The sequence below is a fragment of the Panthera tigris genome, chromosome A2 (assembly GCF_018350195.1).
Source record: "Panthera tigris isolate Pti1 chromosome A2, P.tigris_Pti1_mat1.1, whole genome shotgun sequence".
In the NCBI taxonomy this organism is placed as follows: Eukaryota; Metazoa; Chordata; class Mammalia; order Carnivora; family Felidae; genus Panthera; species Panthera tigris.
In genome coordinates, this window is record NC_056661.1 from 1,747,543 (window position 1) to 1,772,868 (window position 25,326).

General features: G+C 58.5%; 1 protein-coding gene across 2 annotated transcripts in view; it reads right to left on the reverse strand.

Annotated features, from left to right (window-relative positions):
• GNG7 (G protein subunit gamma 7) overlaps nucleotides 1–25,326 on the reverse strand; it is a 118,281-nt gene that overhangs the window by 74,610 nt on the left and 18,345 nt on the right. Inside the window, exons 1-2 of one of the 2 annotated variants that reach the window (XM_042977686.1) lie at nucleotides 18,836–18,960; nucleotides 14,673–14,730 (exon numbers count right to left, since the gene is read on the reverse strand). The gene's annotated coding sequence lies outside the window, so the exon portion shown is untranslated. Of the gene's footprint in view, nucleotides 1–14,672; nucleotides 14,731–18,835; nucleotides 18,961–25,326 lie in introns of those variants that run through there. The other variant, XM_042977687.1, reaches the window with a different exon arrangement.

Here is a 25,326-nt window from a genome sequence, read left to right on the forward strand (position 1 = left end):
CGTCCCTCGGGTTTTCCTTGCTACCTTCTCAGCAAATCTGAGTGACTTTTCACTTAATAAAATGTCATTTAGCGTTTTTTATTGTTGTTTCTAAGTCGATTTATAAAACTTAAATATCTTCTCAGTTTTAACTTTGAGTCCACTGACTTGATGAATAGAACGCGCACGAGGGGCGCCTGGGGGCTCAGCTGGCTGGGTGTCCGACTCTTGGTTTCGGCTCAGGTCATGCCAGGGTCGGGGGATCGAGGCCCACATCAGGCTCCTCGCTGAGTACAGAGCCTGCTTGGGATTCTCTCTTTCTCTCTCTCTCTCCCTCTGCCTCTCTCCCTCACTCACTCGCTCTCTCAAAAAATAAAAATAAATAAGTAAATAAAAATAGAACCTGCAAGAAACAAAAACTCTTTGGAGTCCTCAGGACCCGGATTTGAGAACTTCTGTCCTAAAGCAGGGTCAGAAGACCAGGACCCTCCATGCGGTTCTGCACACAGAGTCTTTTTTTTTTTTTTAGGTTTATTTATTTTTGAGAGAGAGAGAGACAGACTGAGACAGAGTGTGAGCGGGGGAGGGGCAGAGAGAGAGGGAGACACGGAATCTGAAGCAGCTCCAGGCTCCGAGCTGTCGGCACAGAGCCTGACGCGGGGCTCGAACCCACGAACCGCGAGATCGTGACCTGAGCCGAAGTTGGACGCTCAACCGACCGAGCCACCCAGGTGCCCCTTGCTCACAAAGTCTTAATGGCATGTGGCCACATCAACCCGTTGTCTCTGGCAGCTTCCGTGCTGCAAGGGCAATGCTGAGTTGTTACAACGGAGACTTTCCAGCCTGCAAAGGTTACAGATACTTAAGGTATAGCCCTCCCCAGAAAAAGTTGGCCACGCTCGGTCTAGATTACAGCAAGTCTGTACTGGTGCTTATACACAGCAGGTCCACGCCTCACCAGAGCGCAGGCCCTCGCAGGTGCTGGAATATCGGCAAGGTACTCATCACATAACATCTTTTAAGGCAAACGCCACTGTGGAACATATTGACCCGTGAGCAGGAGTGAGGCGCCCACCCCCGCTGCCCCGCGGACAGACCCCTAACACACGACGCTCGGGGAGGGAACCAGACACGAGAGGCCACACGGGGTGTGAGTCCACGTGTGTGAAAGGTCCAGGACAGACTCATCCATGGACGGAAGGGGGTTCATGGGGGCTGGGGGTGATGGGGGTTGGGGGTGATAGTTGATGGGGATGGGGTTGCTTTTTGGGCTGATGGAATTAAACAATGCAATGGTTGCACAAGCACGTAAATGTACTAAAACACACCGAACTATACACTTTAAAAGGGTGAATTGTGTGGTGAGTGGATTATATCTCAACAAAGCTGTTGTCAAAACATTTTTTTAACCCATAGAATTAAGAAAACAGCCAACAGGCCTGCACTTGGGCTCCCGCTGCCCCGTGTCCCCTCCACGCACCAGGTCTGGCCCCCGCTGCCCTCCCCCCAGTGCTATCCACACCACAGACACACTTTCGGCCCCCACCCCAACCCAGAGCAGGGTCCACCCCAAGGGGACACTCAGCCATGAGAACAACAGGACACAGAAAAGGGGAAAAAAGTCAAAATCGTTCTCTATCCAAGCAAATTAGGAAGGTCTCGGGCAAGAATGCAACATTTCCAAGCCATTAAGAGCAAAAGAGAAGATTTCCAGGAACATTCCAGCTGTGGGAGGGCTCCCTGGGCCACGGTGGCAGCCACCTTCTTCATGCCACCGGCACCCCTGGCTGGAAGCTACAGCTGCACACAGAAGCAGCCCGCGGGGTGGGAGTGCGGCCGCGCTCGGGCTGTTCTGTGCCCCTGGGCCCACCCTCCCAGCTGGGTTTCCGCCTTCCTTTATAAAAGGGGTGAAGGATGGGGTGAAGGCTCCCCTGCTGGCAGAGGACCCTGAAGGTCGGAGCATAGCTCGGCTAAGTGACTTGCAAACAGAGGCCCATCTATGTGGCTTTGACCGGCTCTGGGGCCGCCTCCTGGGGCGACCCAGCCCCCCTTCCCTCAGGCACAGCCTCCCTTACTGAGGACGGAGTCCAGCCCCCTTCCCATGGTGCACTGAATAACGACCCCCCAGACTCATGCCCATGGGAGCCTCAGAAGGTGCCTGACACGAACTGAATTGTGTCCCCCAGATTCCTATGTTGAAGCCTTAACCCCCAATGTGATCATGGTTGGAGATGGGGCCTTGTAAGAGGTGATCAATTTAAACGAGGTTACAAGGGCGGCCCCGGTCTGCACAGAATGACGGCCCTGCGGGGACACGGCGAGAGGTCAGAATCTGCACACCCAGGAGAGCGGCCTCAGCAGGACCCAGCCCTGACGACAGCTTGGTCTCAGACCTCCCGCCTCTAGAACCCTGAGGACGGACACTTCACTGTTTAGCTGCCCCCTCAGTGGGACTTGGTTAGAGCAGCTGAGCAGGCTCTGGGGACCTTATCTGAACATGGGCGAAGTCTCTGCAGGTGTGACTGGTTCGATTAACATGAGACCATGCAGGATGAGGGTGGGCCCCCACCTGGGGGGTCTGGTGTCCTTATCGGAAGAGAGACACGCAGGGAGAGGCAGGCGCTGCGGGGACAGGCCACGGGCTGCTGGGCCCCCAGGAGCTGGAGGAGGCGGGAGGAACCGTCCCCTGGAACCTCTGGAGGGAGCTTGGCCCCACCACACTGTGACCTCAGCCATATGGCCCCGGAACGTGGAAGAACGAAATTCTGCGTTTTAAAAAAAAAAAAAAAAAAAATGTTTACTTTTGAAAGAGAGAGAGAATAGAAGGAGAGAGAGAGAATCCCAAGCGGGCTCCACCCGGAACTGATATCAAGAGTCAGATGCTCAACAGAAATGCCCCCCAAATTCTGTGGTTTTAAGCCCCCTGGTTTGTGGTCTTTTGTCACAGTGGCCCCAGGACACTGGCACACGCCTCTCTGGTCTCCCCCCCAACCCCACGTCGACTGCATAGGAGGAGCCAGCTCAACCCACCACGTCTTCAAGAAACCACTCCGAGTATCTGCGCCTGCCCTCACCCACCCTTGGCCGCGGAAGCACCCCCACTCCCCTAGGTGGCTGCCACCTGGTGCCTTTTCCGGATTGCTTTTCAAAGAAATTTTGTTGTAATTTTGGTGGGCTGTATCAGTCCCTTGTGGCTGCTATCGCAGAACGCCACGGACAAGGCGCCTTAAGCCGCAGGCCTCACTTCTCACTTCAGGAGCCTGGAAGTATGAGATCACGGCTCCGGGCAGGGTCCCTGGTAAGGGTGTGCTTCCTCGCGGGGAGACTCCTCACTGTGGCCCACCGCGGGGCCCCACCCTCAGGACCTCACCTGACAGCATCACCTCCCCCCCCTCCCCCCGCTCAGGGCGTCCACGTACGAATTTGGGGGATGCAAACACTGGGTCCCTGACGTGGGGGTACGTTACCATCGTCAAACGCCCACTACGCGCAGGCCAGGACCCGGGCCGGCGCGGGTGGGCAGGTCCCCTGTGGCTCCACCCCCTGGCAGGTGAGCTGACCTGGTGCCCTGCACTCACGGGCCTATGGGGCTGGCACTCCCCTGCCCCACTTTGTGCTTTGCAGGGGTGCACGTCCCCCTGCCGGAACTCAGCCAGCAACTCTGCCTGGAAGGAGACGGAGCGTGTCCCGGAGAGACCCTGACGCCGGCCATGGTGGTCGCTCCCAGGCAGGGTGGCCGAGAGCACAAGGGGAGGGGGACGTCATTCTCCTCCTGTGTCATTTGCACCTTGGGAGTTTTTATCCCAGGGCACACTTGTTTGTGCAAAAAGCCTGTATTTCCTCCGAGGGCTGTGCGGGTCCAAGTGGGGGCGGGTGAGGGAGAAGTCACATCTTGGATTCCGCAGCTCAGAAGGGGCTCCCCTGTGTCCTGGGGGGCAGACCCGTGACCTGGGGTGACGTGTCAAACCAAAACGGAAAGGTATTTTATCCCAAAAGAATTCCAAGCAGGGACTCAAACGGGTAGTTTCACCCCCACGTTCATAGCAGCGCGATTCACAGCAGCCACGAAAAGGGTGGAGACAACCCGTGTCCATCCGTGGATGAAGGACAAACGCGGTGTGTCCATCCACATGCTGAAGTAGGATCCAGTCTCAGGAAGGAAGGACGTCCTGCCACCTGCCACCGCGTGGACGGACCCGGAGGCCACTGTGCGCGGTGACAGGAGCCAGACACAGAAGGACACGTCCCACGTGACCCCACTCACAGGGGGTCCCCAGAGGAGTCCCGTCCACAGAGACAGAGAGCAGACGCTGGGAGCCAGGGGTGGGGCAGGGGCGGGGAGTCCCTGCTTCATGGGGACAGGGTCTTGGTCTGGGGAGATGGAAAGTTCTGGAGATGGATGGCGGGATGGAGGGGACTGCTGCACGACAGTGTGAGTGTGCCTGATGCCGCTGAGCTGTGCACTTAGACGTGGTTAGGATCACGAATTTTTTGTAAAGTTTGCTCCTTTATTTTGAGAGAGAGAGAGAGAGAGAGAGAGGGAGGGAGGGAGGGAGGGAGGGAGGGAGGGAGTGCTTCAAGTGCTCATGAGGCCGTCTCTGTCCCGAGTTTGTCATGTGTGGCACAATGTGGCCTGTGCACAACCGTGGCAGCCCTGGTGGCCTCGTGGTGCAGGTGACTGTCCCCAGCCGCCCCCTCTGCTGGGCTCCCTCCAGGAGCAAGCCGGTCTTCGGGGAAGCGTGCACAGACCAGCTCTGGCAACCTTCCCCAGTAGGTGCCAGGAAGGGGGTGCAGGTGGCGGGCAAGGAACCGCAGTCCCTCCCCTCCCAGCGTCCCAGGTGTTCACCTGGAATGCAGAGGCCCGCCCCGAGGACAGGAAAACAAGGCCAGCTCGGGACACACAGCTGCCGCCTGCGGCCGTCCTTCCTGGGGGATGCGGGCCGGGCCCGCGGAAGGGGGACTCCATTCGCTGCTTTCCCAGGGGCGTGGGCTCCCGGCCAGGGGCACGTTCTGTCCCCATGGTTCTGACACTTCCTTCTCGCCCGGCCAGAGGGAAGGGCGCTGGGACAAGAGCAGGGGTCCAGGGCTCACCGCCAACCTGCCGAAGGGCGGGGGGCCTCTCACGCAGCCCCGGCGTTTCCACGGATACCGGAGAGGCTGGAGGGAGGAGGGAGGCAGGGCCCAAAGACGCAGGGCTCTGGGGAGTGACCCCCAATGACCGCAGGCGGAAGGGACACACTGCCCGTGCACCCAGGCCTGGGGAGCTGCGCCCTCACGGACTCCCTACAACAACCCGGGGCGTCAGGGTGGAAGCCGGTTTCACCGAAGGGCAGGTGAGGGCTGAGCTCCCCGGGCCTGGCCCACTCCCAGCCCCAAGCTGGCCTGGCCAGCAGCACCGTGGAAACAGCCCTAAAGCCCCCGGGGACCTCTGCCCGCCATCGCTGGGGTGACTGGGCACCCTCACCTCTGCACCCCAGTTTCCTAATCTGGAAAACATGGTCAGTCCATCGTTGCCACGGGTGGGCCTGGAACCCTCTGCCCTTGGCCTCCCTGCTCCCTCTCCCTCAGCCTGTGCCGTCGGTCCTGGCAGCGGCCTCAGCTCCCGTGCCCCTGGAGGATCCCCCTGCATCCCGTCAGCTCCAGGGCCTTATCAACCTCAACTCGGACCTCACTTCCTCCAGGAAGGCCTCCCCGAATACCCGCTCTCACTCCGAGGCAGTATTGTCAGCCATCAGCTCTCTCACCTGGGGTCTCACCCAGGGCAGTCCTGCCCCAGGGGACACCGAGTGAGGCAGGGACATCTGTAGCTGCCACGACTGGGGGACCTCCTGGCGTCCAGTGGATAGGGCCCTGGATGCTGCTACCCCACTCCCCAGTGCCCCGCTGGCTCTACCCCATGGCACCAGGACACAGAAGGGACACAGAGGGCCTGGTTAACGGTTTGCCAGGTATGACCCCAGCCGGAGTCCCCACTGCTGTCTGTCTTCCCACGTAGTCTGTGTGCCTGTCCTCACACCTGCACCCCTGGCCCCTGTCAAGGACACACACAGGGAGCACTGCCAGACCTGGCCCTCTGTCCCTCCGGCCGCCGCTGGCTTGGCGGGCCTGCCTCCCGAGGGCCAGAGGGCGCCTGGCTCCCGCCCCGAGAGCCTGCCTCCCGCAGGAGCAGAGCTCGGCTCAGCGGGAACATTCGTCAGGGAGCCAGGGAACAGCATGTCACATTCCGGGAGGCTAATGAGCTCAGACCTCAGCTCCGGCGATGACTCCGCCAAGGAAGCTGCACGTGATCATTACTCGTCCCGGGTTCTGCTCACTGTCCCTGCCTGACGTGTCACTGGTCCCGCTCGCAGGCTCGCCTCTCTGTGCGGGAGGTCAGGCGAGGACTGTCCCAGGGCCGCCTTCCCCCCTTCGTTCACCCACTCGCTGAACCCCCCCGCGAGGGGTCGGACGAAACCCCCGACCTGAAGGTTTCACGACCGGGCCCAGAGGACAGACGCGGCTCGTCTGAATGTCACAGAACACTTAAGGTACTTGGCCCCTCTGCCACGATCTTCTCATCCCTGAAATGGGGACAACTGGGCCCTCAACTCAGGTCTCACGGGCCCGAAATCAAGGGACTGGCCGGGCTGAGCTCTCATCTGGAACTCGGGACCCCCTGCCAGCTCATGTGAGCGGCTGGCAGAATCCACTCCCCTGTGGGACTCAGGTCCCCGTTCTCCTTCTGGCTGTCGGGCGGCGTTTGCTCTGAGTGTTCCTGACGTGGCCGCTTGCTTTCTTCAAGGCCAGCACATTGCTACTGCCGCTGCTCTGCTCTGTCTGTCTCCGTCTCTCTCATTTTGGCAAAAACCCAACAAACACATGCCTCCACGTCACCCGTCGTCACGTGTCCAGGTCATTAGTGGCAAGGGGATTCCTATCAGTGTGCAGTGGGCGCCTTCAGCCTTTTCCTCCCATCGAGGCAGAGACACCTGTGTCTGTTTCCCGGGCCTGCGCCCGCCGGCCCGACACACGCCAGTGACCAGAGCTCTCTCCACCTGACGGACGTGTAACAGTCCCGCACGCGCCTACGCGAGGCGAAGCCAAATCTGCGCGCGTGCTGAATGGCTGGGAACCGCACACGCAGGGTCCCCACCCCAATTTCCCGGTTTAGCACCACAGTGACGAGAGACGCTGCCCCTGGGGGAAGCAGGACGGAGGGGGTACGGGATCAGGCCTCAGGAGCGACTGTGACTTCCACTGGATCTGTAATTGTTTCAAAATACAAGTGTTTTAACGATTAGGTGAAGCGACGGCACCTGGGCGACTCAGCCGGTTAGGCGTCCGACTCCTGGTTTCCGCTCAGGTCACGATCTCACGGTGTTGTGGGTTCGAGCCCTGCATCGGGCTCTGTGTTGACCGCATGGAGCCTGCTTGGGATTCTCAATCTCTCTCTGTCCCTGTCTCTGTCTCTCTGTCTCTCTCCAAATTAAAAACATAAAAACCAGGCGAAGCTGTGAGTACATTCGGGTGTAACTGGGACAAAGCGGGCCGTGCATTCCGCAAACGCGCCCTTTCTCCCCCAGTCCTGACCCCCCAGTCCCGGTGATGCTGCCAGCACAGAGGGGGTGGACGAGGCATCACCTGCTCAGCCCTGGTTGAGGCTTTGGGCCGGCTGTCTTGAAGGACTACACTCCCTTCTTTCCCTTTGTGGCCGACAGGATTCTAAGAGCCCCAAATCCCTGCTCCCTGAACACGCTGTGTAGACCAACCCTCAGTGTGGACAGGACCCGGGAACATGGTAAGATACTATTTCCTGCTGAGGCTATTTGGGTTTTTTTGTTTGTTTGTTTGTTTGTTTGTTTGTTTGTTTTTAGAGAGAGACAGAAGGAGCACACACATGCACAAGCAGGGAAGAGGCAGAGAGAGAGAGAGCGAGAGCGATAGCGAGAGAGTCTCAAGCAGGTTCCGTGCTTGGCATGGAGCCCGACACAGGGACCGAGCCCATAACACTGGAATCACGACCTGAGCCAAATCGAGAGTCGGATACTTAACCGACCGAGCCACCCAGGCGCCCCACGCTTAGGCTATTTTGTATGGAAGAAGGGGTTTGAGTGACGTAATTAAGCCCCCAGATCGGTTGACTTTGAATTAATAAAAGGGAACACACGTGGGTGGGCCTGGCCTAATCAGGTGAACCCTTCAACGGGTCAGAGACCTTCCGGACGTAAGAGACTGGAAGCAGGAGGGGGCCAGTGGAGGAGACCACGTGGCCCCTGAGAGCCTAGGGTGGCCCTTTGCTGGCCGCTAGCAAGGCAGCAGGGATCGCAGTCTGATGACAAAGAAACTGAACCCTGACGACAGACCGAGTGAACCTGGAGGCAGGTCCTTTCTCAGTCAAGCCTCAGTGACACCTCAACGCTGGCCAAGCCCGGTGAGGCCCTGGGCACAGATCCCAGCCACGCAGTCCACACTGCTGCCCTGCAGACCCAGGAGCGGATAAGCCACGTGGAGCTCGCTGTGTGTGGTGATGTTACGCAGCCCCGGCTAGCTAACACACTCTAGGTGACGGCTCTCCCATCACTTCCACGTTCGGTCACACACGACGGATGCTCCTTTCGCTCGGAAACTCCAAGGCCGTGGGGAGCGGGGAGCCGGGAATCGTGCACGGAGCCCAAGACAGGTCTTTATTACAAAGCCCGGTACCAGCCCTCCAAAGGCCTCCCCTCCGGTTGCCATCACATGGGGGGCACCTGCGACAGTTAGAGAGCACCGTGATGCAGTCTGTAGCAATCGAGGCAAGCACCCCGCCCCCCACCACACACCTGCACCTCCCGCACCTGCTCAGGCCTCCGCCGCCGGGCTGATGTCGGCCCCGGAGTCCCTCTTGCTGCCTCCTGCTGCTGAGCACATCTCCAGGCCGTCCCTTCCCCTCTGTCCTGCGTACCCCGACCCTGCCCTGGGGGCTTCCGCAGACAGATGTGAGCAGTGAGCCCAGCGGGGCCCAGGCACACGGACGTTTGCTGACCGAATGATTGGGAGGGAAGGAAAATAAGGAACCGACAACCCACCGGCTCCAAGGGAATCAGGCCGAGAATGGGCCCTGGGAAGATGCGGGACCCCCGTGCCCACCCCAGGGGAGGCCCTCAGCGGCTTCCACCCGGCTCCCGGCTCCCCCGCCCCCACCTTCCTGTCCCACGTGACTGTCGCCCTGTGTGTTTTGAGTCAAGAGGCTGCAGTTTGATGAGTAGCGAGCGGGGCGTGTGCGCACCATGCCCTGCCCCGAGGGAGGCCGACTGTGCCAGCGGTTGCCCAGCAACGCACACGTGCCCGCGATGCGTGGCCTCCGCTCCTGAGTTGCCACTGGGCAGCTCCGCTCCAGCAGCCCCACGGACGGGTCCCCCGCCCCGGTGATCTCCCACGTGAGACTCCCTGGGTCTGCGTTGCCAAATCAGTAAAATCCGACAGAAACTTGTGGTGTGCCTTGGCCCGCAGGGTCAGGAAGACGGCTTGGGTGGGACCCAGGCAGTGACGCACGTGGACAGTGAAGCAGGACCCTGACTCCCTGTGGGAGCCGAGAATCCTGCACAGCCGGGACCTCTCGCCTCGCCACGGCGGACACCGGGGCAGGTCACTGTCTGGGGGTGTCCTGGGCGCTGTGGCGGCGGGGCAGTATCCCTGGGCCCCCCGCTCGATGCCAGGAGCTTCCCGGTCGTGACGGCCACAGACCTCCCAGGACGTGGGCCCGTGGCCCCTGGGAGAGCCCCGGGGAGAGCCTGGGTTAGAGGGTCAAGCTCACGTCGGAGCCACCGCTGCTGCCTTGGGAAGGGCCCACGTCCTGTCTGCCGGATCGGAGCAGCGGGCTACAGGATGAGGGTCTCAGGCACCGCGGGCTGCGGCAGGGCCCCCTGGGCCCGCTTCACACGGCACCGGCTGACTATGCATGTGCCGCGTACGTTTCTGCTGGAAAGGCAGCGGCAGCCCGTGACCTTTCGTGAGCAGAACGCTTTAAGGTTTTGACTGTGGGTCTTGGCAGTTTGTGCAGGAGGACAGCTCGTCCGCAGAAAGAACTGGTAATAACGTGCGTTTCCACAAGCCTGGGAAGGACTTGAGGCGGGGAACCAGCCGGGGGTGGCGGGGGCAGCGGGCTCTGACTGGAGGGCTGGGGCTGCGGTCTGATCCGCTCGAGGACCACTCCAGAGATAAAAGGCTCCGACGGTGCTCTCGGCAGGAATGTTCACCCGCTCGCGGGAGAACAAGCGGCAGTCAGGAAAACACACTCAGTCGTTTGAAGGTCACGGCGTGCTTTTGTGCTCCACGCAGCGAGCAAGAAGGCTGGAGAACGCCGGTCCTTGTCCGGGCGCCCTCCCCCTCCCTCCGCACCGTGGGCATCACGGCCGGCCACTCTGTCGGGGCTGAGCAGAGACCCTGGCCCCTAGTCCCTCGATGCTACACCCCTAGTATGACAACCACAGATGGCCCCGGACACAGCCCGGTGTCCCCTGGGGACAAGACGGCCCCCAATGAAGAATCAGAGATTTAACCTAACACATGCAAAATATCATTTCCACTGCGGCCCATTTCAGGTGCTCAGCGGCTGCCGGTATTCGTGCCGGTGGTTCATGCCTACCTACCATGCTGGAAACTGCAGCTCAAAGACAATGTCACATCCAAAGGAAAGCTAGCGCCACAGTGGCCTGGTGAGCCCAGGGGACGCCCAGGGTGAAAGTCCAGAGCCCTCAGGGCACAGGGGGCCTGAGCCGCGGTCCCTGGCAGCGGCAGCCTGAAGGAACTGAAGGAAAGCTGGGTGCCTCTCCAGGAGGCCTCGGCTGCGGTCTCAGCCCCCAGAGCTCCGAGGCTGTGGGAGGGCCAGCGGCTGGGAACCCGATAAAGACAGTGTGAGAGAGATCATTAAGATAGCGTCCTCGTTCTGCCCCCAGGAGATCCTGGGCCACGTCTAGGGACATCTGTGGTCATTACACGGGGGGGCTCCTGGCATCGAGGGGGTGGGGCCAGAGATGCTGCTCAGCCCTCACAGAGCCCCGGACGCCCCCAGAGAGTGACCCGCCTGGGCTTAGCGGTGCTGGGGCGGGGGGAGCCCACAACGGGTGTCCAGTTCCTGCTAGCACGTCAGCTCTGTGGAACCAAGGGTTTTCCCCATGTGGTCACTGCTGTCTCTCCATGGCCAGGCCCAGGCACACACTCGGAAATCCCTGCTAAGGGAAGGGCTACCCTGTGCCCCGGACGTAACCACCCCAGGGACCGCACTAGAAGGTGTGACATGGGCCAGATGCCACACCTGGGAGGCCCGAGGCGGCTTCTGAGGGTTTGTGCCGTTTAGGTGAGTCCCAAAGGAAGGGACTGTACTGGGCCAGAGCCACCAGCCACTGCCCCAGATCATGGAGGGGGGAACATTCCAGAAGCCAGACTCAGTCCCCGAGGTGGGGGTTGCAGCAGCCAGGCTGCCCACCCCCAATCCTGTGCCTTTACTTCTGTGCTGTGGCCTCTGCTCTGGCCACTGGGCCATGCCTGGGTCGAGTGGGTTTCGGGGTGCAGGTGTGCCGGTACCCTGAGCCCCCAAGGTCACAGGCCAGTGCTTCCTTCTCCCTCCTTAACCCAGTGAAAGGGGCCAGCTGGGGCCTGGGTCCACGGAGGCTCTGGATCTGTAAGGGGGATGGGGGCGGGGAGACAGAGTGACCCTGGAACTCTCGGTGCTGGAATGTCCTGGAGAACAGGGACAGGGTAGTCACAGAGCTCCAACAAGGGTGGGGGAGAGCTGGAAATACCGCACCTGCGCCCACAGAGGCTCGAGGCTCAGCGGGGGCAGACCCCGTGGACCTTCTCTGCCCCCTTGTGGTCGCCAGCGGGAACTGCAGCATCCTGTGGGGCGGGCAGAGGGGGGACCCCTGAGCCCCAAGCCCCGGGAGCAAACACCCCAAACACCTGTTCGTCCTTGAGCTCTGACATCTGTTGGAGGGCTGGTTCTGCTGTCAAGACAGGTGGCGGGGCCCCTGCTCAGCGACACCCCGGCTGCTCAGGTGGTAAACCCTGGCCAGGGTCTCGCGTGTCTGTGCACCTGCAGGTGAGCAGAGTGTGTTCAACGAGTGACTACCAAATTAGCACGTAACCAGGGAAAGCCCGGCAACCCCCTGGAGGGGTGCCTCCGTTGTGACAGAGAGCTCCCCGCGGGACCTGCCCACGGAGCACCTGCTCACCGCACCACTCCACGCCCCTCTGCACGCTGCCCCGCGTCCCCCTGGGGCGGGGGGCAGGCTCACCAGTTCGTCTGCTTCCAAGATTTAAGTATAAAAGATGCGATCCGCACAAAGTGCAGGTTAATTGCTTCTTGTCATCTTGAAATTTGGGGGCACGCCAAAGACAACACATTCCCTACGAGAACGCCCACGGCGAGTAGAGGGAACAGCGCGCTCAGAAAAACATTCACGGCCTACGTGACGGACACCAGACGGCATCCAAACGGAGAAAGACAGGAAGTTCCAACACACGTGTCAGAAGAGTTCAAACACGTCGATGAGACAGAGGCCCCGCCGGGAAGGTCAGTAAATAGCACAGCCAGGCCGTGCACAGAACACACAGCTCAGGGGAGAAACTGAAGCCCTGAGGCGGCCTGGCTGCTCCCCGGGGACGGTGCGTTCCTGGAGGGCACTGGGGCTGTCGGACAGGCGACGAGGACACCCGGACTCTCCCTCTCTCTCTCACACGCACGGCAAGCACACACGTGAGCATTTACCCCAAACGACAACCAGCCAAGGGTGTATTAAGTTTGCACAGAGACAGTCATCCCGGAATATGAAAGAAAGAAAGAGAGAAAGAGAAAAGAAAAACAGGAAAACACCCCCCCCCAACCCACCCAGAGACCAATTAAATCAGTTATAAAATTATTTTAAAGGAATGTGGCACAGGGGCGCCTGGGTGGCTCAGTCAGCTAAGCGTCCGACTCTTGGTTTCGTCTCAGGTCACGATCTCACAGTTCGTGGGTTTGAGCTCCGCGTCGGGCTCTGCGCTGACAGTGTGGAACCTGCTTGGGATTCTTTGTCTCCCTCTCTCTCTGCCCCTCCCCACTCCCACTGTCTCTGTATCTCTCAAATAAATAAATAAACTTTCAAAGAAAAAAAAGAAACATGTTACAATTCGCATAGAATATGGGATACTAAGCCAGCGTCCGGAAAGATGACGGAAACACAGGTTTACCATCGAGGAAAGACGCCCCTCAAGCAGAACCAGCATGTTACAGAGTAAATCCTTTGGCTCTAAAATCACGCGTGTGGATGTAACTCCCGGAGATCCGGGCAGAACGCGCCCCAGGACGTCAGCACGGCCGGTGCTGGGCGGGGCCCTTAGGAAACTCTGCGGCCCCTTTGTGTGCGTTTACTCTTTTTTAAAAAAAAATTTTTTTTTTAACGTTTATTTATTTTTGAGACAGAGAGAGACAGAGCATGAACGGGGGCGGGGCAGAGAGAGAGGGAGACGACACAGAACGGGAAGCAGGCTCCAGGCTCTGAGCCATCAGCCCAGAGCCCGACGCGGGGCTCGAACTCACGGACCGCGAGATCGTGACCTGAGCCGAAGTCGGACGCTTAACCGACTGAGCCACCCAGGCGCCCCTACACTTCTTTAACAGGACAGCGGTCCGCCTCCAGCTGGCCGGCTGCCCTGTGAGCCGGACTTCACACGGGAAATCTGTGTGGGTCCCACCGGGCGCCCACACGTCACGCCCACCCCAGGGCTCCCGTTTCGGCCCTTGGTCTCTGTCCTCAGGGACAGCCTCTCTCCTGAGCTGAGCCCATGACCACTGCGAGCTTGCTGAGGGGCACCTCACAGGCCAGAAAGCTCACCGGGTGGAAACATGGTTGGAGGAGTCGGCAGCGAGGGTGCCAGGGCGTGAAATCACCCCCCACGCAGTCTTCCTGGCACACATCCGCAGAGTCCCCGTCCCCTCCCCAGCCCCTGGCGGCCACCAAGCACCTTCCCGTCCCTGCAGACCAGCCTTTGCCAGAAACTTCCCCGAGACGGACCCACAGCACGTGCGTCTTCTGGGGCTGCCTCCTTCTGACATTTTTTCTTTTAGACTCAGGCGCAGACACACGGCTTGGGAATATCCAACATCACAGAGACATCCGATCTCCCTCAAATTTACCGATAAATCAAACACAACGCGAATCAAAATTCCCTCGGCATTTCGGTTGGAAGCCAGAGGTTGACTCTGAGTGAAGATCACAGATCACACGACAGAGAAAGCCGCTGGAGGGCGGCGGAGACCTCCGCGGGCAGGTGCAAACCGCAGGCCCAGCCGCCTTGCCCAGCTCACCTTCACGCCGTCCCTCCTCCCACACGACAGAAGCCACCCAACGCCCTCTGGAAATGAGACCAGATGGACAGACGGCCGAAGTCAAGAGAGCAGGATCTCAGCCTTGTTCGTCTCTACGGCTACCTTGGTAAAAAGAGCGCCCCTGAGGCCACGTGGTGCCTCCCAGCCGCCAGGACGGGCGCCAGCTTTGAGATAACGTCTGTCACGTCCAGTGACTCAGCTCTGGTCCTGCCAGTGGCTACCCTGCACGCCCCGCTGAAGCCTTTCGGGTGAGGCGCCCGCCTCCACAGCAAGCCACTCCCCCTCCTCAGCCCGGCCCAGAATGGCCAGCCATTCAACGTCCCCTTGAACTCTGACGGTCGAGTACGAGACACATCGCGGCACTGACCTGTGCACGAGGCTTAGCTGTCCTCAGCGCCGAGGCTCAGGAACCCGATGTCCGCTCCCTGGAAGAAAAATGGAACAGTTCAGTGGAGCACCATTTGGCCAGAAACACGTGTTCGGCAGCGGCGGTGAGGAAGGGTCTGGAGCTCACGGTCAGACCGTCATGAAGGCCTGCCTTTCGGCTGCTCTGCCAGACTCAGGACCTCCCGGTGCAGAAGTGGAACTTGACACACTTTACCAGAAAGTTCTGTTAGAAATTTGCGAGGTCGTCCCTACTAAATTCTCCAAATGCTCCCAAACTAAACTGAGGAAAGCATTGGATGCTCACGTGACCTTTCATGCCTTATCAGGACGTTCTCCTGCATGACTTGACTCTCAGAGGCCCCTGTGAGGAAAAGGTGGAAACTGAGTCAACCCCCTGCCCCAGGGCACCCACCAGGTCACCGGGGTCTGCCTGCCGAGATGTGAGGACCAAATGCAAGGTGGGATCCAGGATGGGGTCCCGGGGCAGGACAAGGACCACAGGGGCGAACTGGTGAAATCTGAATAAAGAGTGGGGCTGGGTTCAGGGACGTGCACGGTCGTCACAAATGCACTGTGGTTCTGGGAGGTACGGCCACAGGGGAGGCTGAGTGAAGGGCAGACAGGAACTCTTATCTTTTAATCAGATTTTTCTTCATTTTTATTTTAGAGAGAGAGAGAGTGGGAAAGAGGAACAGAGAGAGAGAGAGAGAGAGAGTCCCTAGCAGGCTCTATGCTCCCCACAGCTTGATCCCACCGTCCTGGGATCATGATCTGAGCTGAAATCAAGAACACACTCAACTGACCGACAGCCACTCAGGTGCCCCAGACAGGAACTCTGTTTGAAATTCTCCTGAAAATCTAAAATTATTTTAAAATTGAAAACTTATTTTTAAAAAACCCCAAAACTCAAAAGATGCCGGCTCCCTTTTCTCAGAGTTCAGGGCCATTGTGTTGTCAACCTGGGGCCAGGATGGAGAACCGAAGTCCCCACCATCACCTGCAGGTGGCGCCGCTGCCTCAGTAACGCCCCAGACGCGGCTGGGGAGCTGCTGGAGCGCCCCGCAGAGGCCAGAGGGCGCCTCACTGCTGGGGGCGGCAGGTGGTGAGAAACAAGGGCCCGTCCAATATGCGCCCCCCTACCCGCCCTGGAGAACCCACTCCACTCACTTCAGCCTTGTAGGGGACGTCCACACATACGATCATTCAAGTTTTTATTTCTGACTCAATTAAAGACTCACGAGAAGTTGCAAAACTGTGCCCAGGGGTCCTGGGCACCTCGCACCCAGATCCAACCGTGCTGGCTCCCTGCACAACCAGGGGCCGTTGTCCAAACCAGGAAACTGACCCATCACTAGGCATTGTTTTCTAAGGCCTTCTTACTGAGGCACGGTCCTCAGGCCACACAGTTAATTCACACACAACACACAGTTCAGGGCTTTTTACTATTTTCACACTTGTGCAACCATCGTCACAAACAATTTTAGGACTTTTTCATCACCCCTGAAGGAAGCCCCATCCCCATCAGCCATCACCCCTCCCCAGCACCCCCGGCCCCCACGAGCCCCCTCCCTGTCCCTGGATGAGCCTGTTCTGGGCGTTTCACACACGTGGACTCACACCCCGTGTGGCCTCTCGTGTCTGGTTCCCTCCCTGAGCGTCGTGTGTTCAGGATCCGTCCGCAGGGCGGCGGGGGTGGGCGCCTCGCTGCTGTTCACGGCCAATCATGTGCCCGTGCATGGACGGACACACTGCGTGCACCCCTTCGCTGCTGATGGGCACTTGGGTGTTTCCACCTCCTGGTTGCTGCTGCTATGAATCGTGCTGCTGTGGACATGGGGTCACGACTCCCTTTAAAGATGGTTTCTCACCTCTGCCTTCACACGTGCCAACCGCAAATCTCCCCGTCCCTAGCCCTTCAACACCAGCCGCTGGCTGTCCTCCAGCCCTGGGACCTGAACTTGAGCACTGAGGCGACCCCCGCAGACAACCAGACCAGCTTGTCCGCGGCCCACGAGACAGGCTGTGAGTGGCACCAGCTGGCGCCTGCCCGTCCCCGTGACCTTCACCCAGGCAAAAATGCTGGGCTTTCACTTTCCCCATCAGGGGGACCCACAGGCCATCCTGAAGGACCAGCAGTGGGATGAAGAGGTGGGACCCTGGTACCCCGGGGCCTGCCGACCCCACACAGACCCACCGGAGGCACTGCCGGGAAGCACAGTCACAGACACCAACAAAGGAAACGCTGGTGGGAAGGGCCACGTGCCGAGGGGGCCGTAAACCACGCTGGAAACAGACACCATTCGTGACTGCGGCCACTGGGGCGCCTGCATGGGAAGGACTCTCACCTACATTTATCCTGGGCCACAGTTCTTACAACCTGGGACCCCCATCTTGTCCACGTGCTTCTTTTTTCTTTTCTTTTCCTTTAAATTGAGATGTGATCCCCCTACCCTAAAAGCCACCCTTTTGGAGTGTCCAATTCAGCAGCTTTTAGGATATCTGCGAGGTTGTACGAACGCTGGGCTAATTGCAGGACGTGGTCGTTACCCCCTGGAGAGACCCCGCGCCCACCAGCATTGCTAGGATCGTGTGTCCTGGAAGAAGGGAGACCCCGGAGTGCCTGGGTCACGGTTTACCGCAGGCCGTGGACTCGGCATGTGGTCAGTAACCACTGGGGTTTCCTGTCCCGGTTGGTGCTACGGGAAAGCCTGTAGAGCCCAGGGGACCCAGGGGAGACCAGGCCACCCCCGGAGAGCTGCTCCCTGTGGGCCGGTTCCAGCCCGAGCCTCGCCTGTGAAACGGAACGGGCAGGAACCCCGCTGCACGCCTACGGGACAGGCCCAGGGGCTCAGGGAGCCCCTGTTCTCAGCCGCTGTCGGCAGCTGCGTTATTTACCAACGTGATAAAGGAAGACAAAACCCGCGATCACAAACCAAAGGCGCGCTGGGTCTTCCGCCATTAATTTCCCAGTGGGGTGGTTTCTACTTCCCTCGTAATTCTGGAGGGGCTCCACAGATCTGCAGCCTAGTATCTCCGCACGGTGAGCTGGGACATGGGCAGGGGGACCCTTAGCTCCCACACCTGGAGACCCCAAACTGCCAGAAACAGGGCCGTGAAACTAGGCGTTAGGGGAGACGACAGGCCGACTTCTACTTGAGAGTCTGTGCCCAGCGGGACACACTAGCTCGGGAGCTGCTGCCATGTCCAAGCGCCCCGTGTCCTCCTGGGAAGCAAACCCCTTTTCGGGCAGGACCCTGTTACCGACCTCCTGGGCCGGGGGAGGGGCGAGGCAAAGACTGAACCCGAATGTCAACGAGGACTTTGGTCAACGGTCACGTATTAATATTGGCCCATCGACTGCAACAAATGTGCCCCACTACGGCAAGATGGTGACAACGGGGGAACTGTGGAGGGGGCAGGGGGTATGTGGGAGCTCTATTTTCTGCATTTTTCCATCACCTAACACTACTCTAAAAAGCAGTCTATTAAGAGAAGATCTTGAAGAGACAAATTAGGAGAATTCTGAATTTAGAAAGGAGGAGGGAGGAGGGAGGAGGGAGGAGGGAGGGGGAGGGGGAGGGGGGGAGGGGAGAGGGAGCCTGTCTTAGACCAGATGATCGCAAAGTGCTCACATTCACCAGTGATTGCTTCAACGAGCTGTTATGAACCAGACCCACAGAGAAGCTGGGTCAGTCTTGGCCAAATGCATTGCCTACTTTCCCCCCCACCCCCGGAAGCCTCTGCAAGTAATGTAACAATATGATACGGCAAGGATCAGACTCTCCTGACCGCTCAGGCCCGGAAAAACCTACACCAGAGCCATCCTCCCCGCTGCCCCCCCGCCCCCGGCCCAGGGACCACAGCAGCCCCATGAGTGGATCAGAGAAGAGCCCTAATACAATCAGTCCCAAACCGCCTCCCTCAGATTACTCCCAGATCCCATTTGGCCAACGGAAAGCATATTGTGGCCGGGGATAAGCGGATTTCTGCAAGACGGCACCGAGCGGCACACTACCCGTCCGCTGTCCGTGGTCCCCACAGGGCTCGGAGCGGCTCGCTGTGACACAGCAGCGGAGACCTGAGACTCCTGCCCTCAGCACTGACTCGCCTGACGTCTCCACCTACACCTCTGGCAGCCGTTACCTTTTTCTAATGGTGAGCACTGAACCGCACTGGAGTTTCACTGGAGTTTTCGTTTTCTTGTCTTCCCAGTGTCTATCGACCTGATAATCCGGGGAGACACAAGAGCCCAACGGGGCCCAGGAGATTCAGCAGAACAACAGGGGTGAGAAAAGGAAGCCTTTGGGATTTCGCGAATTACCACAGCGTAAATGCCAGCGCCTCCTTTCTGAAACGGAAGGAAGCCCCTGCCTGTATCCCCTTCCCTGCGAAGCAGGTCTCTCCCTCCACCCCCAGCGCCCCTGACTGTCTGTGGGCGCCATCTTGGGCGTTGTGGGGCATCGAGCGTCACCCCTCAACCCCACCCATGCGATGCCAAGGGCACCCCAGTCGCGATGACCACAAACGTTCTCCAGGCCCCCACCCCCCACCCCAGCGGGGACCCAGCACTCGGCAACAGGCAGATCTTCCCTGCCTGGGCCACAGTTCGCGTCTCCGTCTATGGGAACGGAGTGGGTGGGACCGGGGCGTTGGAGCCCCCTAGCTCCCCACACTGATGCCCGCCCCCCCCCCCCCCCCCCGCCGCGGGCAGCAGGAGTGCGGGCCTCCAGGGAGGCTCCAGATAGCAATGCAGCCGCTGTCCTTCATGCACTCGTTGCCACAATCACCCCAGCCTCCCCCCGTCGCCACAGCAACCATCTAAATATGTCACCCTGACTGATTCTGATTGCAAATGAAGTTGGGGGAGGAGGAGCCTGGGGGGGGGTGGGGAACAGGAGGTGAGGCGGCTGGTGGAGGGCTCTGCCAGGACTGGCCCAGATCAGGCGCCATCACACCCCGGATCAGACGGGACACGAGGGCACCGCTCGCTTGACCCCAGGGTTAAAGGTCTCCGGTTGCCGAGCACAAGAAGGCAGCTGGAGTGCCGCTGCCCTTTGACCCCAGGTCCGCGGTGCCTCTGGAGGTCCTCCAGACCCTCCTCCACTTAACCCACACTGGGGGGGATGGGGGGGTCACCTGCTCCATACCATCTGACCAGGACCGCCGCGGTTTCTTCTGCTGTCACACGTGGTCAGGGACCTGACTCAACTGTTTTCCAAATTATCATCACAGGGTCTCCCCCCACCAACCTCGCACTGCAGACATTGGGCTGGGTGGTTCTCTGCAGGGCATCCCGGGCGCCGTGGGGGCTGAGCAGCGTCCCTGGCCCCCGTCCCCATCGATGCCAGGAGCCCCCCAGTCATGAGGATCACAGACATCCCCAGACACTGCCCCTTGTCCCAGGGGGCAGGGCCGCTTCCCTGTGCGAGGCAGCGGTCATCAAACCCACACCGCCTGGAACTGTAGTATATGGGGGGACAGGCAACTGATTTAGGAGACGACCAATTTCCAACAGAAAAAAAAAAGAAAGAAAACAAAATGTGTAAAAACAGATTTCTTTTTCCACTCAAAATTAAACTAACTACACCGAGTCCCATGGAAGGGGGGTGGTGGGGACATATATCCTTATATCTGAGAGGCAGCATTGCCAAACACTGTCTGTCCTGACTTCACGGCTTATGGACTCTTCTGTGCCTCAGTTTCTGAATCTGTAGCATAGAGATGATGGGAGCACCTACCCCGTGAGTGTTTTTCAGATTTAATAGCTGAACATATATAAGCTGCTTATATCAGTGCCCGACACTGTTAATAGTATATAACTGCTTTAGGGGCGCCTGGGCGTCTCAGTCGGTTAAGCATCTGACTCTTGATTTCGGCTCAGGTCGTGATCTCACGGTTCATGGGTTCGAGCCTCACATCAGGCTCCACAATGACAGAGCGGAGCCTGCTTGGGGTTCTCTCTCTCCCTCTCTCAAAATAAATAAACGTTAAAAAAAAAGAACTTCCTTATTATATGATACGTATCGCAGAGTAAGTTACACGCCACAACTTCTCCATTACTCGGGACTTGTGTGATCTGCTTTGTTGACAAGACCAGGGTCCAGCAAAGTCTTCCCGGGAAGGGCCAGAAGGTCACTATTTTTGGCTTTGTGGGTCAGGTGGTCTTTGTCACTACTACTCGCTCGACGTGGCTGCGGGAGACAAATAGTTGCGGTCACGTGCCAGTAAAACTTTATTTACAGGGGCACCTGGGGGGCTCAGTCGGTAACGTGTGCGACTTCGGCTCAGGTCATGCTCTCACCATTCAAGAGTTCGAGCCCCATGTCAGGGCTCTGTGCTGACAGTTCAGAGACTGCTTTGGATTCTGTGTCTCCCTCACTCTCTGCCCCTCCCCCACTCACACTCTGTGTGCGTGTGTGTGTGTGTGTGTGTGTGTGTGTCTCAAAGATAAATAAACATTATAAAAAAAAAACCCTTCACTTACAAAAGCAGGAGGCCTGGATTCAGCCCACAGGCTATAGTTTGTGACCCCCGGAACAGAAGTCAGTCTATTAAAACAGCACTAGGGGCGCCTAGGTGGCTCCCTCAGTTAAGCATCCAACTCTGGCTCAGGTCATGATCTCAAGGTGAGTTCGAGCCCCGTGTTGGGCTCTGTGCTGACGGCTCAGAGCCTGGAGCCTGCTTCGGATTCTGTGTCTCCCTCTCTCTTTACCCCTACCCCCCTCACACTCTGTCTCTCTCTCTCTCTCAAAAATAAATAAACATTAAAAACAGGTGTTTTTTTTTTTTTTTAACATGGCACTATTTTAGCCACAAATTATCATATCCAGGCGCCACCACAGAGAGACCATGGCCATCTCATCCTGAAGCTAGACCCTGGGTCACGTGGAAAAGCTCCACGCTGCCCCTGACCGTCACCCAGCAAAATTACCTCCAACCATCCTGCCACACAAAACACCCACAACCACAGAGGGGCCACTTCCGCTGCTGCCTGGAAGGTCACCTTGAAAAAAATCCATCACCCGACTTTCTAGTAAATGCCTCGTCTTCATCGGTGGGCTGGCAAACCTTGGCTGCAAAGGGCGCCCTAAACGTCTAGGTCTGGTGAATGAAATTGCCACCGGTGATGCCCTTGATGACCGCCGCCCCCCTCCCCCCGCCACCGCCCAGTGGAACAGGGTTTCTGCACAAGGAAAGTCTGAGAAGCCGCCACAGCCCAGTGGGGCTGTGTCATGTGGGGGTCCTGGATGAAGTTCTGGGGCAGAAAAAGATGATTAGGGGGAAAGCAGAGAAGTCCAAAGTATGGAGCGCAGTTAATAATGACATAGGAATCTTGGCCTATTGACTGTGACAGGTGCACTCCACTGATGGAAGGTGTTGGCCAAAGGGGCCCCGGCTGTGGGCTGCGTGGGAACTCTGTACTGCCTTCCCACTTCCTCTGAGGATCTGAAACTATTCTAAAGTGAAAGTTTACTGAACAAGAGAAGAGAAGAGCGACGACAGGCAATTAGCCGTTGATGCTAGGAGCACTGAGTCCCTGTGACAGCGTCTAATAATGACACGATTATATAAAACCTAGAAGAGAAAGACGCTAAAAACAGGATATGCTAATCGACAAGGGAAGTTTGCTCTTCTGACAGGAAGCGGGGAGGAGGGGAGAAGGTGGCTGAGCGGGGCCCCGGGTCCTGCTGGAGCAAGGCTCTGAGACATCTCCGGCAGACCTGGGCGACAGGGCGCATTCACTCAGGGGGCCGTGGCGTCCAGCAGCACTCAAGCAAGGCCTGCCGAGTCTGCAGCCAGTGCCCGGGCCCGGAGGAGGGCAAAGGTTTTATGGATGGAGAATTCTGGAAAATAAGAGGGAAGCTGTGGGCCAAAGAAAGAAAGAAAGACAACTAACAACTAATATGGGATCCTGGTCTTTGCACGTTACCCTATTAGATACTTCCATCTACACCGGGGTCTCTCCCCTCCAGCCCCACAGACATTCAGAACCACTTCATTCTCTGGGGGCGTCCCAGGCACTGGGGGGAGGGGGCTGAGAAGCACCCCTGGCCCCACCCCCTCTGTCCCAGGAGCATCCCCAGTCATGACAACCACATGACCAGTGCCCCCTGTGGGGCAAAATCACCCCAGATGAGAACTACTGTCCTACAATACCTAACAATCTAGTTACAACCCCTAAGAATAATTATCCTTGCTCTACAGATGGGGAAACGGAGGCTCAGAGAGGAGATGAAACCAGCCTGAGGTCACCAAGCTAGAGAAGAAGGGGACAGTCATGAGTGTCGAACACCACTTCTAACAAGGAGAGGCCTCTGAACTGGGAAGGAGGCAGCGCTGACCTATCAGAGACCCGAGACCAAATCTGGCCCACCACTTGCTTTGTAAATAAAGTTTTATTCAAACACGGCCATGCCCCTTCACTTATACACCATCCAAGGCACAGCTGCACCTCCAAAGGCAGAACCCGGCAACTGCAGCCTCTGGCCTGTAAAGCTGAAAACACTCACCCTCTGGCCCTTTACAGAAAGTCTGTTAACGCCTCACAGGGAGACCCTCCACCACCACTCCAAGGCCCCGCAGTCTAAGTGCCCAGGGAATATGCTGTTGAAGAGATACAGACAACACAGGCAGCCTCCCCGGAGGGGAAGCACATCTGGCCTGGTTCTGCCCGGTTCTGGCCAAGGAGGCCCGCCCTGTGTTCTCCTCCTGCGCCAGAAGGGGATCTGCCCCTCCCCATCCGCCTTCCAGGGAGCGCGTGTCATTGTGGGTGTGCGGGGACTGTCAGGTGAGTGGCAGCTGGCAGCACGCCAGCCCGTGTGCCTCGGAGGCCCCGGTGTGTGGGCTGTGCTGTCACCTCGACCCTGCTCTCGCGTGGGACGGAGCGGAGGCTTCTGCTCCGAGCTGTGGTGTTTGCCTGACTCCGTGGGTCAGCCCTGCAGCCTCGAGAGGGTAAAACGTGCTGAGTCAGGACGAGCCCAGCTCATCTTCCGGGGGCTCCAGCTGCCTCGGCACAGCTCTGGGCCCCGGTGCTGGGACCCACAGAATGTTCTGGAATCTGAAGGTCACCTCGCTCCATGTTTTCCGCCCCCAGCACTGGGGGCGGGTCATGCTCTGGGGGAGGGGGTGTCCTAAACACTCTGGGGGCTGAGCAGGACCCCTGGATCCACCCACCCGAAGCCGGGACCACTCCAGTCATGACAGCGAAAAATGTCCCCAGATTTTGGCCGGTGGTAAATATGGAAACTGCTTGCTCTATAAAAGGACTTGCTGGGTGTTCATGCTGGACTCGACTCCACCAGAGGCTGAACCAGGGGAGCTCAGGGGCCCCACGAAACCAAAACTCCAGTGCAGCGCCCCCGACATCTTGAGACATTCTGCGCCCGACAAGTTCCAAACACGCGATCTGGTCGGTCCTTGTTTTCTGTAGCTTGCACACTTCCGGATCTGGTCCTCACCGACCCTACACACTTCTCAGGGCGGCCGTAACAAGTGACCGCAGACCAGGCGGCTTAAAACCACAGGGACTTGTCTCCCAGCGCTGGAGGCCAGAAGCCCACGACCCAGGAGTGGCCAACGATGATGACTCTGGAGTGGGAGGCCCAAGGCCACCCCTCCTTCTGCCCCAGATGCCAGTGGCTCTGAGCCCCACATGGCCGGAGTGGCCAGCCGTGTCCTTCAGATGAACCACAATATGTGCCCAGGTAACCTTCACTCCCCTACATTCCAACATGCTTTTCTGACTCACGGCCACCTCCTGGGGGACTGTGTTTGGGAACGAGCGGTGCACGAGGACATTCCTCCACGAGGGTGCAAGGCCACAGTGGCGGGGGCGGGGGGAGCTTGCCACGTTCTAGTGGCCCATCCTGGGGTCACAAGAGGGAGGTGGGCCCCAGGGCAGACAGGTGGTGACAATGGGGGTCCTGGCTCGCTGGACGGGGGCACCTCTTCCAGCCCAGCTCTGTCACCGCACGGGAAGTGGCCTGATGTCATCAGCTCTCCCAAGTTTCCTGAGGAGCTGGGAGCTCTTTTATTATAAAATCTCCAGATTTTTCAATGTTGGGAATAATTCAAAGTTTAAAACCACTGGGTTTGGTTCAGCCAGAGATCAAGGTCAACACCAAGAACGGTAAACCCTGTGGACAGCATGTATCCCTCTGTGTGTTCTTACCCCAAAACCACAACCCTCGTCTGACTGGGAGAAAACACCAGACAAACCTAGATGGGGGGTGTTCTGTAAGACTCCTGCTCTGTCCTCTGCACGACTGTCCAGGCATAAAAGACAAGGAAAGTCAGAGAAACCGTCTCAGCCCAGAGAAGCCTTAAGGAGACGTGACAACTAATGCCATGTGGGGTCCTGGGGCAGAAAAGAGACGTTTTCTGGGAAATGGGAAATAATAAGGAAATCCAAACGAAGTACGGACTTGAGCTGATCATAACGTATTGATACTGGATCAATAATTGTGACAAATGCACCACGCTAACGTAAGATGCCAATACCAGGGCGTGGGCCACGTGGGAACTCTCTGCACTGTCTTTGCAACTTTTCTGCAAATTCAAAACTACGCCAGGTAACTTTATTTTAAAGACTGGTTTGCAAACTGCAACCCAGGCGCGTTGCCGTAACATTCCAC